Source organism: Garra rufa, unplaced genomic scaffold, assembly GCF_049309525.1.
Source record: "Garra rufa unplaced genomic scaffold, GarRuf1.0 hap1_unplaced_001, whole genome shotgun sequence".
NCBI classification, from domain to species: domain Eukaryota; kingdom Metazoa; phylum Chordata; class Actinopteri; order Cypriniformes; family Cyprinidae; genus Garra; species Garra rufa.
In genome coordinates this window covers 20,323,727-20,338,726 of record NW_027394276.1, presented here as the reverse complement: position 1 = coordinate 20,338,726, position 15,000 = coordinate 20,323,727, and the positions used below count along the sequence as shown (strand labels likewise).

Sequence of the window (15,000 nt, the reverse complement as noted above, 5' to 3'; positions counted from 1 at the left end):
ACATTCTTTAAAATCATACATTTTTCCCCCCAGTTTCACAAAAATATTTCCCTCTGTTTGCTCTCCTTCCATACTCTCTATTCTTTTAATCCACTCTTTGGGTATTGCATTTTTAATAATTTCATATTTATTTGTTATTTCTTGTTTACTGTATTCTTCTTTTGCTTCCTCCATCGCATCCACAATATATTGTATCGGTAAAAAACCCTCTTTAAATTCATACAAAACATCTCTCACTCTTGTTATCCCCACATCCATCCATTTTTTAAAAAATATTGCTTTCTCTTGTTTTAAAATGTTGTTATTTAAGAACAGAGGTTGATTTAAAATGTTTTCTCTTCCATGCGGATTGTACTCGATTTTCGTTAAAAAATTCCCCCAGGCACTAAAAATTTCTCTATAAAATTCGGGTAATCCTTCCGTCATCCAAATTTTTGTTTTCATCCATAATATTCCGTCCCCCATGTTAAAATCCCCACATTTGTTTAAAAAGTATTTCATTGTTTTTTTCCACTCAGTTTTGTTATCTTGTTGCAGGTATTTCTTAACAATTTTTACTCTCAACGCATTTTTTCGCTGTTCCACATCCATTAAACCTAAGCCCCCCTTCTCTATCGCCCCTAAAATCGTATTATGTGCAATCCTTGCTGGTTTCCCCTCCCATAAAACGTCAAGAAAACATTTCTTCAACCTCCGTTCTGTCCATAAAGGTATTTCAGAAACATATAAAACATACCAAAGTTTAGAAACCATTAAAACATTCAATATTAAAACCTTCCCCTTCAAGTTTAAAGTTCTCAATTTCCAAAAATTTAATCTTCTCTCTATATCTGTTACTAGTTGCTCCCACATTTCATCTCTTACTTTCCTCTCATTCTTTCCCATTACAACTCCTAAAATCCTCATTTCTTCCACTTCCTTAAAATTAAAACAATCCATTAAAACCATAGCTTTACCAAATCTCATATATACCGTTTTCTCCTCATTTACTTTACTTCCAGACCCACTACAATATTCTTTTACCACCTTCATAACTTCTTTAACACTCTCTTTTCCCTTTACAATTATTGTTGTGTCATCAGCATATTGAAAAACTTTCCCCTCAGCCTTATTTCCCTCAATTTCTATCCCTATTATTCTTTCATTCTGTTTTATAGCCAGTCCCAAGGGTTCAGAAACAAGTGAGTACAATAATGCTGAGAGTGGACAACCCTGTCTTATTGACCTTGTTATTTTAAAACACTCTGTTAAAAACCCATTACATTTTATCTTTGTTAGTGCACCCTTATATAAAATCTCAATCCATTTAATAAAATTTTCCCCGAACCCAAAACTCCTTAAAACCTCAAATAAATACCCATGCTCAACCCTATCAAAAGCTTTTTCAAAATCCAAACTAATTATATATCCTTCTTCATTTTTTTCTTTCATGTACCATATCGTGTCCCTTATACTCATTGTTATGTCGGCTATATCTCTTCCTTTGACTCCATATGCTTGGTTTGTTTTAATTATACTTGGCATTACTTCCTTTAATCTGTTTGCTAAAACCTTCGCTAAAATCTTAAGATCTGTATTCAACATCGTGATTGGTCTGTAGTTTTTTAGATCTACTTTTTCTCCTTTCCTTTTATATATCAATTTCATTAACCCCATCCTTGTTCTTTCATTAATCTCTTCCTTTTCAAAAATTTCTTTAAAAACCTCATTTAAAATCTTTGTTAAAACTTCTTTAAAACAAACATAAAATTCAGTTCCCAAACCATCTATTCCTGGACTTTTCTTTTTATTCAGTTGATTTATTGCTCTTTCAATCTCGTCTTCCCTGATTTCTTGGTCACATTCTTTTTTATGTTCCTCACTTACTTTTGCTTTTATCTGATTCAACAGTTCCTTTTTTTCCTCCTCTTCCACCCCCCTTGCACTAAACAGATCCTCATAAAAATTCTTTATTTCTTTTAAAATCTTTTCATTCCCTTCTACAATTTCCCCATTCTCCCCTCTTATTTCTTTTATCGTTTCAGCTTTCCCTCTCTTTTTTTCCAGATCAAAAAAGAACTTTGTACATTTTTCTCCCTCCACCACATATTTTGCTTTGCTTCTTAACCTCGCCCCCTCATATTCCTTTTCTTCTATTTCTTTCAGTTTCCCCTCCATTTCCTTTATCTTTTGTATGTCTTGAAATTCTTTATTCAGTTCCATTTCCAAACTTTCCTTTATTCCTCTTTCTTTGGATCTTTTGCATTTCTGAATAACACTACAATACCTGATTGAGAATTTTTTGATTAAAAACTTTACACTCTCCCACCATATTCTCTTATCCTCTTCATACATTCCATTTTCCTTTTCTTTTTCTATAATTTCTTTCACTTTTAAAACATAATCTTCATTCTTTAAAATCTGTGTATTTAAAATCCATACTCCCGGACCTCTTTGCATTTGACTCCAGTCCAACTTAAAAGATAAAATCTTATGATCGCTAAAACTTGTTTCTTTGTACTTAATATTTTCTATAAAATTCTCCACATTTCTTGTACATAAAACATAGTCAATTCTAGTTTGGCATACAAACTGCCCTACTATTTGTCTTCTCGAAAATTCTTTTTTCTTTTCATTTCTTTCTCTCCACACATCTATCATATTATTTTCATCCATTAATGCTTTTAATTCTTTTCTTCCTGTATCTGTTTTAAAAACCATTCCTTCAGCCATATCCTGTTTACTAAAAACTGTGTTAAAATCCCCCATCATAATTATTTCTTTATACTTCTTTACAATGTTTCTTAAAACATTAAAAAACTCTTTCTTTTCCTTATCTTCCACTGGTGCATGTACATTTACTAAAATCAAATCTCTTCCTTCATATTTTGTCTCAACTACCAAACATTTCCCCATCTTGTCCTTATACACACTTTTACTCACTTTAAAAACATCGTCCTTCATTAAAAAAGCCACACCTCTCCCAGCCCGCCCATCTCCATTATTATATAAAATACCTCCATCCCATCTCTTTTTATAATCATTCATCACATTTTCTCTCCAGTTTGTTTCTTGTAATGCAACAATGTCTTCCCTTTTACATTTTTCTTTTACTTTTTCAAACTTCCTCATGTCCATCAGACCCCTTGCATTAAAAGCAACACAACTTAAAACCATTAAAAGTAAATAAAAAAAATACATAAAAATCATTATTCATCATTTTCTCCCTCCAGGACCCTTAGCACATCAAATCTGTTAGTCTCTGTCATAATCTTTTTTCTTGCACTTTCCAAATTTGGTTTTACCTTCAGTGCTCTCCTTCTTATTTGTCCTTTCCCTCCTCTGTCTTTGTCCATTTTGTCCATCTTTATTCCCTCTTCATTGTCCGTTTCTTTAACTTGATCCAACCTTCCTTGCCCATCTCTCTCCACATCACCCAGAAAAGTATTAAAACTGTCCGACATCTCCATCTCTGTCCATTGAGTGTCCTGCTCCACTGTTTGTTCGTTATTATTAATGTTGTCTTCTCTTCTTTCTCCTTCCTCTCTGCAGCTCGGTCCTCCTTCCGTTTCTTTTTGTTGTAGTCCTTCCTCCTCGTTGTTTCCTTCATGCACCTGTCTGCCCACCTGTTCTTCCCTTCCTCCTTCCTCTCCCTCCATCCAACATTCACATTTATTTAAAACTTCCTGACACCCCGGGCACCTGACAGCATTGCAATCTCGTGCAAAATGTCCCCTCTCCTCACATTTGTAGCACACAAAATTTGGGCATTCTATTAGCGGGTGATCCGGGCTCATGCACAGCCTACAGGTCTTCACCTGATGGCTGTGCATCACCCGGAAGTACTGCGGCCCTTCGGCTGTTTCTAGCCGTGTGCTATATGGCAACGATGCCACTTGCTTGGGGAACCTCACCTTAAGGAACCTTGTTCCATCTTCAATGTCGGTGCCCGGGTAGCGTCTTCTTTTAATTTTGGTAATGGGATCAACTCCCCATCCCTCCAATTTTCCTAAAATTTCTTTGTCATCCAGGTAGACAGGCAGGTGCATGAAGGAAACAACATAATCCCTGTTTTGTAGATTTTTTACTTCACAGTCCACTCCTTTTATTCTTAGTCCATCAATTAGTTTTTCACACGTTTCTTCTTTTTCCATTGTCAGTTCGTATTCTTTCCCTTGTCTTGGTCTTAGTGCTAAAATTTTGCCATGTCCACATTGTTCCGTTACAGCTTTAATAATGTCCTCCGCTCTCACCCCAATCACATTCTCCACATTCACAATCACTGTAGCTTCCTTTAAATATTGTCGCTCAACAAACTTTTCTCTTACTTCCTGTTTTTTTCCATTTGTAGCTCGTGGTCGTTTATCCAGTCCAATGTCGTTTGCCGTGCGTGTTCCTCCTGCCAGTCCAGTCTCGTTTGCCGTGCATGTTCCTCCAGCCAGTCCAGTGTCCATTGCCGTGCGTGTTCCTCCTGCCAGTCCAGTGTCGTTTGCCATCCGTCTCTCTCCAGCCAGTTCTGTTTCGTAATCCATTAATCCGTCCGTTTTTTTAAAGAAAAATAAGTTAAGAAAAAAAAGGTTTAACCACCCTCCAGCCAGCAAAAATGCTGCTGTTAGGTGGTTTTATAACTGAAAAAAACACAAAAAAACTAACTTAAAGTAAAACCACTCACAAAACCAACAAAAAAAAATCAAACACAAAATGGAGGAGAGCCTTCCTCTCCCAACTGCTGCCAACCACTTCCTATTGCTCTCTAGCGCTCTCAGCGCGGTATGGCCATAAGCGAGGGCTGCTCCAAAAAGGGGGCTATTTAAAGATCAGCCTCCGTAAAAGCCAGCATATTATATAAATAGTGAAGAAAAGGCAAAAGCTTACAGCACCTGGTATTCCCAGGCGGTCTCTCATCCAAGTACTAACCAGGCCCGACGCTGCTTAGCTTCCGAGATCAGACGAGATCGGGCGCTCTCAGCGCGGTATGGCCATAAGCGAGGGCTGCTCCAAAAAGTGGGCTATTTAAAGATCAGCCTCCATAAAAGCCAGCATATTATATAAATAGTGAAGAAAAGGCAAAAGCTTACAGCACCTGGTATTCCCAGGCGGTCTCCCATAAAAGTGTAACAATCGGCCTTATCAGCCGAGTTACAAGACTAAAATGGGGTCAGATTTAACTGTGAGAGATGACTAGTGGTTAAAAGAATGAGACATAAAAGAAAATTGGTTTAACCCTTTAAAACCGAAGGGAGCGTCGGCGCTCCCGTTTGCGTGTCTCTGTTTAAAAGCCCATAGAAAATGAAACCAAGTAGCTAGCACAATAATTATTTTTGCATACAAAATCGGAGAAGTTACACATTCAGATCAAGCCTACAATATGCTCCTGTTGCGTTGCTTTCACATTGTAACGAGTCTGCACAAATTGCATAATAATCGTTTACAACAAAAAAAATAATTAAATGGTTTGTGCGTCTTTGCACACGTTTCATAGATTTGCGGGGGCTGGCTGTTGCATTTACGTTTTCCTATGATGTAATTACGTTCTGTGCACTATGACCCCAAGGTTTGTCACATGTGATGACGTCACCGCGCGCGACGTTTGAATTGAATGCTGTGCATGATTCTCTGCTGCGTTTTGCTCCTCATCATCTTATTTTCCTCATTGAAATCTGTTACTTCGACATTCCTCTTACACACACACACACACACACACACACACACACACACACACACACACACACACACATTTATAAATGCAAGCACAACCACACACTCCTGAGCGTAACGTTACGTCTGCACAACGTGCAAAGAGAAAAAAAAAGTACACGGACTCTGAGGTTTTGGAGCTACTATTCTCGGCTGATGAAGATGAGCTCTCCGACTGCTCATCTGTTCCGGATTCAGTTTCTAGTGGGGACGAAGCTGACTTTATTGAAGGAATCGATCCTTTCCAGGACATGTAAGTACACATTCATTTATTATTTGCCCTTTGAGTTACAGAATAAACTAAACAAACATAAAATGAACGTGAGCGCATAACGCGGCATGTACTCTTGTCTGTTCTATATTGGTTTTGTGCCAAAAACACCTACTTTACATATTCATGAAATATGCTTAGCTTTTGAGTTAGAGAATAAACAAAACAAACATATAATGAACCTGAGCACATGACGTGGCATTTACTGTAGTGATTTCTATATTGTTTTTGTGCCAAAAACACATAACTTATATAATCATGAAATATGCTTTGCTTTTGAGTTGGAGAAAACAAGCACAGAATGAAACTGGACATATGATGCACCAACTCTTGTCATTTCTATACTGCTTTTGTGCCAAAAACATTAACTTATATAATCATGAAATATGCTTTGCTTTTGAGTTGGAGAAAACAAACACAGAATGAAACTGAACATACGATGCACCAACTCTTGTCATTTCTATTCTGCTTTTGTGCCAAAAACATTAACTTATTTACAATTTTACTTATCATCTTTGTTGTAGTGCTGAAGATGTTAGAGAGCCATTGGAGCCCTCAGAGCCATCCATGCCAATTTGTAGAGGGGATGAAGCCAACATTTTTGAAGAAAAAGATCCATCCCAGGACACGTAAGTATATATTCATGAAATATGCTTTTGATTTACAGAATAAACAAAACAAATAGAAATGAACCTGAGCACATGATGTGTAATTTATTGTCATTTCTATATTGATTTTGTGCCAGAAACTTATATATTCATGAAATATGCTTTGCTTTTGAGTTGGAGAATAAACAAAACCAACATAGAATGAACCGGAGGACATGGTGCAGCATTTAATTTAGTCATTTCTAAATTGGTTTTGTGACAAAAACATCTAACTTGTATATTCATGAAATATGCTTTGCTTTTCAGTTAGAAAAGAAACAAAACAAACCCAGAATGAACATGTGCACATGATGCACCATTTACAACGTTTTTAACTATTTAACTTATTTCTTTGTTGTAGGGCTGAAGATATTAGAGAGCCTTTATTGGAACCCTCAGAGCCACCCTGCACCTCAGGGTCATTCGTGCCTGTTCGTAGAGGGAGAGGGTATGGTCGGAGGGCTAACAACAGAGGCTGCAGAAGTCGGAGCCAAAGGTCCCGTGGCAATGGCCGTACTTTAGAGACAGCACCTGATATTTCTGGTGGGTGGAAAACAGAAAAGGACCCTGACCATTTGCCTCAATCCCCCCATCTTTTCCTGCCCAAAAGAAAGCCAGGTGTGCAGCCACCTCTGTCAACTTCTCTGGACAACCCAACACCCATTGAACTTTTCAAAATGTATTTTGACAAGTCAGCTATCAAAACACTGTGTGCCAACACTAATAAAAAAGCAGCACGAAATATTGCTGCAGGAAAAAAATTCAAATGGACTGAAGTCACAGAAGAAGAAATGTGCAAATACATTGGCCTCACACTATACATGGGCATTCTAAAGCTTCCAAAGCTTAGAGATTACTGGCGTGTCAAATCCATCTTTCATGCTCCCTACCCTCAAAAGGTCATGTCAAGAGACCGGTTCCTTAGCATCACATGGAACATCCATTTGAGTGACCCTGCAGAAGATGCTGCCAATGACAGAAAAAAAGGGACAGATGAGTATGACTGTCTGCACAGAATACAGCCTCTATACGACAGTTTACGTGTAGCCTGCAAAGCTGTCTACCACCCTGACAAAAACCTTTCTGTGGATGAGCGTATGGTAGCCACCAAAGCCAGAATCAGCCTGAAGCAGTACATAAAAAATAAGCCAACAAAATGGGGAATAAAACTGTTTGTGTTGTGTGACAGTAGTGGCTACACAGTGGATTTCAACATTTACACAGGAAAGTCCAATGTTGTAAGTGGGAAGGGACTTTCATTCGATGCTGTGATGTCACTGGTCAGAAAGGAGTTTTTGGGATCTGGATATCACATTTACTGTGATAATTTTTATACCAGCCCTGTACTTTTCCAGCACCTCTATAACCTGGGGTTTGGAGCTTGTGGAACCATCAGGGACACAAGAATTGGTGTCCCAAAAACCAAAGTGAATGCGCTGACAAAGAAATCTCCACGGGGATCAATAAGGTGGATCAGACAGGGATCACTCCTTTTCGCTAAATGGATGGACACCCGGGAGGTGAGTGTGTGCACTACTCTGCACACTGCATACTCTGGGGACACTGTAAAAAGAGTGTGCAAATCCAACAGTGGGTACAAGAATGTAGATGTTCCAGTTCCTCCGGCTGTAAAAGATTACAATCAATTTATGGGGGGAGTTGATCTTTCAGATCAATTGATTGGCTACTATTCCTCATGGAAAAAAAGCAGGAAGTGGTACATGACTGTGCTGCACCATTTCATTGACATTGCTGTCACAAACAGCTACTTGCTGCACAAGCAACTGTGTAGCAGCAAAAGGGAGCAGCCCATGACACACCAGGCCTTCCAAGAGCAGTTGACAGAGGAGTTGTGTGGGGTGTCCCTACAGCCAGCACGGGACGGCTACAAGCACTTACCTGTTGCCATTTCTGGTACAGTTGGCTCAAAAAAAGCCACACAGGGACGCAGGAAATGCAGACAGTGTGGGAAATGCACTCCATTCATGTGTGAGTCATGCCAAGTGCCCCTATGTGTTATTCTGGACAGGAACTGCCACAAGTCTTATCACAGCTAGGGTTGCCTGTGTTTATGTAGGGGTGCCTTTCAGTGTGTTTAGGTCTGATTATGTACAGTGTATTTATTATTATTATTTCTTTTTACATGAGAATATCAGACATGGTTTTTATTTATTTATTTTTCCAATGAATTGTTCCATCTAAAAAAAAATTGCTCTCAAAAGCAAAATGTTATCTGTTCGACCACACGAATAATAAATGCACCCCACTCATGTGTGAGGCATGCCAGGTGCCCCTCTGCATTTTTATGGACATGAACTGTGGTGTAAGTCTCACCACATCCATTCTGCATTTTCAGTTCTGATGAAGTGCAGATTTTAGAGTAGTGTATTGAGTATTTTACATGCTCCTTTTAGTTGTTCAATCAACATTGCTCTCAAAAGCAATACGTTACCAGTTTGACTTCACAACGCACTGTTTATAAAAATGAGTGTATCTCACAACCAAATTGATGTACACAGTCCAAATCAATTTTGTGTAGTTTTAAAATGTTTTATGCAAGTTTTTTACATTGACATGTTTGAGGTTTACATTTGTCATATTTCTGTATTTAATAAAATATGCAGAAAAAAAACACGTTTTTTCATGTTTTTTTTTGTTTTTTGCACTTTCGAGCTATTTACTTAGTTACTATGGATTTCTTACATACACAGCCTTCAAATTGGGGGTGTAAGGATTGTATTGATGTATGGTATATAAAAATACTCAAAAGAATGACAGCACAGCAAGTGAAAATACAAAGATATACTCTGGCGGAATTGTTCTATGGCAGGTCTTAAAGGGTTAAATAGATTTGGTGTATTTACAAGGTTCACATAAAAGACTTTAAAACAACACGATAAAACTAGGTAAACTCTGTTAAAAGAATACAGTTCATTTGTCCATACCCTAAAAACAGGTAAACTCTGTTAAAAGAATACAGTTCATTTGTCCATACCCTAAAAACAGTCCAAGAACCCCAGTGTGTTGATAAGTCCAATGTGAGTGTCCACCAGTGTATATACAATCCACAGAAAGTGTAATCCAAAGTTTGCAGGTGGTGAATGGAAAGGTGAGCTCTAAAATTAGCAACTCCTCAATCCAACAGTTTGGTGACTGTCCTTTGTTTGTCATGCTGCTCTCTTATACAGTTGTACTTCCTGCTTCCTGTCATGTGTCTAGTCACATGACAGGCCAACCATCCATTTATTAAAGACACATACACTTAAAATGTTAAGAGTAATAAAATGGCCTAAAAAACATGTAAAACACTTAAAACTCTATAATACATGTAAATGATTGTAATAAATAGAGCGGTAAAACACGTCTTTCTAAAAGCCAGCATATTATATAAATAGTGAAGAAAAGGCAAAAGCTTACAGCACCTGGTATTCCCAGGCGGTCTCCCATCCAAGTACTAACCAGGCCCGACGCTGCTTAGCTTCCGAGATCAGACGAGATCGGGCGCTCTCAGCGCGGTATGGCCATAAGCGAGGGCTGCTCCAAAAGGTGGGCTATTTAAAGATCAGCCTCCGTAAAAGCCAGCATATTATATAAATAGTGAAGAAAAGGCAAAAGCTTACAGCACCTGGTATGCCCAGGCGGTCTCCCATCCAAGTACTAACCAGGCCCGACGCTGCTTAGCTTCCGAGATCAGACGAGATCGGGCGCTCTCAGCGCGGTATGGCCATAAGCGAGGGCTGCTCCAAAAAGTGGGCTATTTAAAGATCAGCCTCCGTAAAAGCCAGCATATTATATAAATAGTGAAGAAAAGGCAAAAGCTTACAGCACCTGGTATTCCCAGGCGGTCTCCCATAAAAGTGTAACAATCGGCCTTATCAGCCGAGTTACAAGACTAAAATGGGGTCAGATTTAACTGTGAGAGATGACTAGTGGTTAAAAGAATGAGACAAAAAAGAAAATTGGTTTAAATAGATTTGGTGTATTTACAAGGTTCACATAAAAGACTTTAACCCCCTGGGGTCCAAACACGCGTATACGCGTTTTGTGGCAGTTTCCCAAAAGGAACTTCAATTACTCGGTCATTTCTGATTGTACAGATAAAAGCAGTACATCAATCGAATCTGTAAAGGGTCTACTTTTATTTGTATATACTCACAAAACCAAAAAAATATTGTGATTTCACAAAATAAAGAAAACAAAAAGGGTGTGCTGTCTGCCGCGTTGATCTCCGTGATCTTCATTCAGAAACGCGTCATTAAAATAGATTATAACTCAGCCAATACACAACACAGAGACATGAGCAATATATCTAGAGGAAGCTTGATATCTATACTTTCAAATGAAGTAATGTAATATCGAAATCAAATATTCTGTGATAAAGTAATCCGTATGAAACCAACACGATGTCCAGTCTCTCTTGTCTGCTTCATTAGTTTTAATTAGATCACGCCCAAGAGCGATTCTCTTTTCAAATTCAAATCGTCCACGTGAGGGCGCCGCGCCAAAAGTAGACGCCCACATCACGGTAAACAAAGGAGAAAGCAGTTTCTTTTCTTTCAAGTTAGTCCTTTCTGGAAGAAGATGGGCTGTCAGGAATAAAACTTACTTCAGAAGATGAACATTATATGAGACACAGCGTGAACCAGCAGAGGAAATATTTACACAAGTAAGTTTTTTTCTTTTATTAGCCTGCTTGTTAGTTGTTACTGTGACAGAATGTGCACACATTTTACCAGTTAAGACTTTTTGCCAACTGTATTTCCTGACTACAGCAAGTGAAACATTATAAAGTATGTTTCATTTCACTGCATCTAAATGTCTCATGTCTCAGGATGTTTCGACCCCCTTTGGTCGAAAAACGCGCCGGCGCGTTTTGAGGCACGCTTTTGTAATAACGCCGAAAAGAATGTAAAATTCTCCGTCAGTTTTGATCGTACAAATACAACCAATACATCATTCGAAACTGTAGAGTGTATATTTTTATTTGTATACACTGTGCTTTTATGAAAATAAGAAAACAGACAGGGCACACGCTCTGCCTTCACTGTCTCTGTTATATCTTTTCACTGACTCATAAATGAAACAACCTAAATCTCAGTGATTACGTGCCTCACAAACATAATGCATATACTTGTAGAAAGCTTGAAATGTTTACGTTTACATAAACCAATTCAAATAAAAAAATAATATTCTCTTTTTAAGTAATCTGTATGAAAGGTAGAAGATGTATGGTTTCTCCTGTATCACTTCATTACAAACCTCACACCTGTATTTATCTTGCACTGTTTTTATTTGCAACTGTTATACACCTATACACTTACCAGTCAAAGGTACTTTTTTAAAGAAAAATAATTATCTAATTTTGTGAAATAGGTTTACTATGTAAAAAAAACTGCTCACTTAAAAAAAAAAAAACTTTTAATAATAAAAAAGTTTGGCTGGTAGTGTATGTATTTTCTCCATGTTAGCTCTGTCTTTGTCAGATCACTGTGTTGCTCACATCTACTTGTTTTCTTTGCAGTTTCTGCTGTTCCCCGTTTTCCTGTGTTCAAGTTTCCTGCGAGTGATTTGGATATTGCACCCACGACATCTTGACTTCTGTGTTGTTTATTACTTTTGTTCCTAATAAAAAGTTTAACTGCACTCACAAGTGAATCTCAAGTTATTTTACGTGATAGTTAAATATATTCAAAATACGTTTCAAACAAAATATTTATTTTGTCCTTTCATTTTTCCTTTATTCTTTCTGTTGTTTCCTCTTAGTCAACATCCGACTGAATGGCTCATTATGCGGCTCATTATGCAGGTCTTTGTCTTCTCAGGTGTAAATCACAGCATTATTCATGATGATTCACGCCTTCTCGCATACAGCCATTCGAAACAAAAAGTGTCTTCAAAAATGTAAATCTATATACTGTTTTGTGAAAACAAGTGAACTAGATGATTTTCACATCGTTTGGTAGAAAAAAACCAAGCCTACCACATCCAATTCTCGAAAGTCCCGAGAACCAATATTCTGTATGTGTTAGATGGCCTTATTTCAGTGACTCCAAAAATTTAGTTTTTCACTATGCACGCATAAACGTTGTTTTCTCAAAAACTTAAAAATGTACATTCATGCTGCTTACATATTTTTGTAGTCCAATTTGTGCTAATTACAATGTATTTAGATTCAGGATATTAATATGTTTTTAACATACTGAAAAAAGCACAAATGTCAAGGCATGTCAAAACTTTTTCAGGGCCCCAAAACACCCTCAGACCCCAGAGGGTTAAAACAACACGATAAAACTAGGTAAACTCTGTTAAAAGAATACAGTTCATTTGTCCATACCCTAAAAACAGGTAAACTCTGTTAAAAGAATACAGTTCATTTGTCCATACCCTAAAAACAGTCCAAGAACCCCAGTGTGTTGATAAGTCCAATGTGAGTGTCCACCAGTGTATATACAATCCACAGAAAGTGTAATCCAAAGTTTGCAGGTGGTGAATGGAAAGGTGAGCTCTAAAATTAGCAACTCCTCAATCCAACAGTTTGGTGACTGTCCTTTGTTTGTCATGCTGCTCTCTTATACAGTTGTACTTCCTGCTTCCTGTCATGTGTCTAGTCACATGACAGGCCAACCATCCATTTATTAAAGACACATACACTTAAAATGTTAAGAGTAATAAAATGGCCTAAAAAACATGTAAAACACTTAAAACTCTATAATACATGTAAATGATTGTAATAAATAGAGCGGTAAAACACGTCTTTCTAAAAGCCAGCATATTATATAAATAGTGAAGAAAAGGCAAAAGCTTACAGCACCTGGTATTCCCAGGCGGTCTCCCATCCAAGTACTAACCAGGCCCGACGCTGCTTAGCTTCCGAGAACAGACGAGATCGGGCACTCTCAGCGCGGTATGGCCATAAGCGAGGGCTGCTCCAAAAGGTGGGCTATTTAAAGATCAGCCTCCGTAAAATCCAGCATATTATATAAATAGTGAAGAAAAGGCAAAAGCTTACAGCACCTGGTATTCCCAGGCGGTCTCCCATCCAAGTACTAACCAGGCCCGACGCTACTTAGCTTCCGAGATCAGACGAGATCGGGCGCTCTCAGCGCGATATGGCCATAAGCGAGGGCTGCTCCAAAAAGTGGGCTATTTAAAGATCAGCCTCCGTAAAAGCCAGCATATTATATAAATAGTGAAGAAAAGGCAAAAGCTTCTCAGGATTGCATATTTGGTGGTTATTTTGTGATAGAACGAAAATTCTCTGAAAAATTTAGACTTTTGTGACAGAAAAATGCATAAAAAATATATATGGCATTTGGATGGCACCCGGTGGCTGTTTGTGGTATAACGCCCTAAACAAACTTTCACAGGAACCTTATTTTTTTTCATATCAACTTCAAATTTGGAACATAACTTATTTAGATGTGAGGCTTCAATTTAATATCAACTTTAGGATAAAACCTGTTATGTAAAATATGTATTTTATATAAAATATAATAAAAATTGTACAGTGCATTTTATTTACAGTAAATTTAAACTTCTATAATTTGTTGCTACTTTATTTATTTTTTTAAATTCCACTTCTGCAATAATCTGCTGATTGTCTTCTTTAAAAAGAGACCAACCTTAGATCTGTATTCCAAAGTGTTCATGAATTACAACAATTGAAGTTAGGATAGTGCACGTTCACGCATATTTAAAAAAATGGGGGTGACAGTTAAGGGGTTAAAGATCAGCCTCCATAAAAGCCAGCATATTATATAAATAGTGAAGAAAAGGCAAAAGCTTACAGCACCTGGTATTCCCAGGCGGTCTCCCATAAAAGTGTAACAATCGGCCTTATCAGCCGAGTTACAAGACTAAAATGGGGTCAGATTTAACTGTGAGAGATGACTAGTGGTTAAAAGAATGAGACATAAAAGAAAATTGGTTTAAATAGATTTGGTGTATTTACAAGGTTCACATAAAAGACTTTAAAACAACACGATAAAACTAGGTAAACTCTGTTAAAAGAATACAGTTCATTTGTCCATACCCTAAAAACAGGTAAACTCTGTTAACCCTCAAAGACCGAGACAGCCGCCGGCGGCTAAAAATAACTATTGTTCTTAAATGTTTAATAACTTTTGAACCGCTTATCCAATTTGAATGCTTTAAAAAGTATCGTAAAGTACAGAGTCTACTCTTTTCAGTGATATCGCATTTGTCTCATTTGGATATTCAGAGGCTCCGTGGTAAGCGTGATTACGTCATCACATTTCCTCAGCACTGATTCGTCAGATGAAATCAATACGTTTTGGTCCTCTGAGCCAAACAGGAACGATTGTTGATGCTTAGTCCCACCCCTGTGCCCCGATTGGTTCAAACTGTCATCTATTCAACCAATAAACATAGGTTTTGGTCTTTTGA

The 15,000-nt window shown here is 37.7% G+C and overlaps 5 non-coding genes across 5 annotated transcripts; all 5 read right to left on the bottom strand.

Annotated features, from left to right (window-relative positions):
- Positions 1 to 4,847: 4,847 nt before the first annotated feature.
- On the bottom strand, positions 4,848 to 4,966 carry LOC141303331 (5S ribosomal RNA). Its single transcript, XR_012343313.1, has one exon. It is a non-coding gene; the product is annotated as a 5S ribosomal RNA (ribosomal RNA).
- Positions 4,967 to 10,004: 5,038 nt separating this feature from the next.
- LOC141304006 (5S ribosomal RNA) lies at positions 10,005 to 10,123 on the bottom strand. The gene has a single exon (XR_012343973.1). It is a non-coding gene; the product is annotated as a 5S ribosomal RNA (ribosomal RNA).
- An 84-nt stretch (positions 10,124 to 10,207) lies between these two features.
- LOC141303211 (5S ribosomal RNA) lies at positions 10,208 to 10,326 on the bottom strand. Its single transcript, XR_012343195.1, has one exon. It is a non-coding gene; the product is annotated as a 5S ribosomal RNA (ribosomal RNA).
- A 3,067-nt stretch (positions 10,327 to 13,393) lies between these two features.
- LOC141303367 (5S ribosomal RNA) lies at positions 13,394 to 13,512 on the bottom strand. The gene has a single exon (XR_012343349.1). It is a non-coding gene; the product is annotated as a 5S ribosomal RNA (ribosomal RNA).
- An 84-nt stretch (positions 13,513 to 13,596) lies between these two features.
- LOC141303362 (5S ribosomal RNA) lies at positions 13,597 to 13,715 on the bottom strand. The gene has a single exon (XR_012343343.1). It is a non-coding gene; the product is annotated as a 5S ribosomal RNA (ribosomal RNA).
- Between the last annotated feature and the right edge of the window lie 1,285 nt (positions 13,716 to 15,000).